Source organism: Malania oleifera, chromosome 7 (genome assembly GCF_029873635.1).
Source record: "Malania oleifera isolate guangnan ecotype guangnan chromosome 7, ASM2987363v1, whole genome shotgun sequence".
In the NCBI taxonomy this organism is placed as follows: domain Eukaryota; kingdom Viridiplantae; phylum Streptophyta; class Magnoliopsida; order Santalales; family Ximeniaceae; genus Malania; species Malania oleifera.
Window position 1 is genome coordinate 99,401,026 of NC_080423.1, and position 3,158 is coordinate 99,404,183.

The 3,158-nt window shown below is 35.1% G+C and overlaps 1 long non-coding RNA gene across 1 annotated transcript; it reads left to right on the plus strand.

Moving 5' to 3' along the window:
* The first annotated feature begins 778 nt into the window (after positions 1-778).
* LOC131159320 (uncharacterized) lies at positions 779-2,401 on the plus strand. Its single transcript, XR_009137782.1, has 3 exons — positions 779-969; positions 1,049-1,112; positions 2,177-2,401. It is a non-coding gene; the product is annotated as an uncharacterized LOC131159320 (long non-coding RNA).
* The last annotated feature ends 757 nt before the right edge of the window (positions 2,402-3,158 follow it).

The window sequence follows — 3,158 nt, forward strand, 5'->3', positions numbered from 1 at the left end:
TTTTACATTTTTTTTTCATTTCCAAAAAAATACAAACAATTTTCAAAATTTGAAACTAATTCAAGATTAATTTAATTAGTTGGTGGTTATCACGACAAATCAATCTGTATTACATATGAATTGTAAAGCATGAGACAAATCTAGTAGTGGCATGTGATAACATTTTTTTATCCACGTTTTGCCTTCTCTTTTTCTCTTTCTGCACGTGAGGTGAGTCAACAAGAAAGAACCCATGAGCCCCATTAAATTTTTAAAATTTATTTTCTAAACTCGTCTCTCTCTCTCTCTCTCTCTCTCTCTCTCTCTCTCTCTCTCTCTCTCTCCCCGTTAGGCAAACCAACATGAAGGGCCTCGGGCTCCATTATTTATTTATTTTTTAAACTCCTCTATTTTTCATGAAAAAAAAAAAAGTTAATTAGTATTATTAAGAAACGTGGGACAATTATAATAAATAATATGAAAAAAACAAAAAAGATAGATAAAGTAAGAAAAACACGCAAATTTAACATGGTTCGACAATATGTCTACATTCATAGGAGCGAGCAGTGGTGGAATTTCACTATTGTAGAAAGTAAGGTTACATCATGTAGTAACCCGATCCCGAGAAAAAATAATAATAATAAAATAAATAAATAAATAAATAAAATTAAAATAAATAAATAAATAAAGAGATATTTTGGAGAAGATATTTTGAAAAGAGATATTTTGAGATATTTATATATAAATATCTTGGAAGAGATATTTATTTAGATTACTTAAGGGTTAAGTTATGATTTATTCTATAAATTCTCTTATTCTCTCTCTCTCTCTCTCTCTCTCTCTCTCTCTCTCTCTCTCTCTCAGATCCTTCGCCGTTCGTCGTCCGTTTCCAAAAATGGAGGGTACTGCGTGGATCAAAAGAGGAAACTCTACATTTTTAGTGAATCGAATCGTCGTTTCGGAGAGTTTCGGGTTTTCCCAAGAATTGAGGTAGGAATCTGATTCTAATTTTGACTGGATATTTGGATAGCAGTAGAAAACATAGTAAGGTTATGTTCTGTGGTTTTAGGTTTTCGGAATCTCGGGTTGTCGATTTGGACCGTTTTCATACGAACTTTCATTTCAAGTATAAGGTAAGAGGAATTTGATTACAACAACTATTTTGGAAAACTAAACTGCTAAAAAACTAGTTTATGTTATTATCTATGATTAGCTGCTTATTTGTGAAATTCTACTGAGCAGAGATGCCAGTTTGACGATTTTACGATTTTTGGTAAAAACAAGGTTTTCGATGTGTAATCTCCAAAATTTTACAAACATCGTTTATTTGTGTTTATACTATAGTAGGAGAGGCTTGAATCCTTTATTTATTTAGTTAAACTATGTATATTGAATTTCTATTATTTAGCGGGTTTTTGTATTAAACTTGTGTGATATATGTTGATATGGGAATGAATGAATTTTCTATACTATTGATATAGAATATGGGAACGAAATTCCAAATTTGTTATACTGATAATGTGAATAAACAGAGGCTGGTGATGCACCGTCAGTAAACAAAGAAGGGTAAACTGAGTGGAAAGACACCGGTTTGAACCCAATGCTATTATGTGAATTTGTGAAAAATACTAGAAATGCGCAGGTTATCATATTTGTATAAATTGAATTTATGATACACGGAACCACAGCTTGAGAGTCCCGGGAGGGTTGAAAAATACTTTCTTTGCAGGGTGAAATGAAACCACTATTATATGATACGGCACGATATCGTAACTAGATGTACACGTGCAACCACACGTATTAAACGATGTGAGTACCAAGATGGTCGGCTAGCAGGGTGAAACCATTGGTTGATATTGGGCCAATGGGGGCAGTCGGATCGTATGTAGGTACTCGATAGTGTCTGCACGAACAGGGCATTGGACGAGTACTAGTGCACAACCCGAGCCACGGGGTAAAACTAGTTATAGGGATATTTTGCTGGTGGTCATCTGATAAATCATTAAATGGTTGAAAGACAGATGTGGGAATTTTGTAATATGAATAATGATATACCTGATGCATTACTGTATTGAAAATATTTGATTTATATTCTAGATGTTGAATGAATATATGCATGTATGCAGTCGCACACTGTTGTAACTCCTTCTTCCTTACTGAGAGGTGTCTCACCCTATCTTACAACCTTTGTTTTCAGGTCCGTCCGTGCGTCGGTCCTAGTAGATAAAGGGACTGGGAAGGTTATTTTGGTTAGCTTACGTAAGCATCTAAATTTTGTACTAAACTTAATGAAAGTCCTCTTTAAAGGGTTGTAATATGACGATTACTCTAAGTCCGAATGTATGTAAATTATGGATGTATTAGTGAACTCTAGTATAAGGCTAGTAGTGATCCCAATGGATGTTTATGTTTTTCCGCGACATTTACATCATGATTATGTATGATTTACACCCGTATGTCCCAGTTTAGGGCGGGTTGTTTCCATATCTTGAACAGGTATAGGTATTTGATGTATGTGAGTGACACCTGAATCCGTGTAAAGAGCCGGGTCGTTACACATCATATGTATTTATATGAACCATAACCATACAGGGATATTAGAGAAATTCCTCGAATATCCCTATATCGTATTGAGGGGGCGTTGCCCCTACTTTCTTTGTATATGTGTTGTACTCGATATGAGTCACATACTACAACAAGTATGAATGAATTACTAGAGTAGTGAGATTGAGTCTCTAGATAAGAACTAGATATGAGAGTTGGTGGAGCTTCCAAAGAGAAAGAGAGCGATAGGATGCAAATGAGTGTATAGGAAGAAAGAAGTAGTATCGAAAAAGGAAGGAGAAAAATTCAAGGCTTGTCTGGTAGCAAAGAATTACTCACAGAGGAAAAAGGTTGATTATGATGAGATATTCTTCCCTGTGGTTAGACACACTTCCATTAGGGTAATGTTGAGATTGGTGGCGCATTTTGATATGCATTTGGAGCATATAGACATAAAGACAACGTTTCTCTATGGTGATTTGGAGGAGTTGATTTACATGATACAACAAGAAGGGTTCAGTCAGCCTGGATAGGAACACTTGGTCTATAAATTAAGGAAACCACTTTATGGATTGAAGCAGTCTCCGAAGCAGTGGTACAAGCAGTTTGACTCCTATATGATCTAGATTGACTAC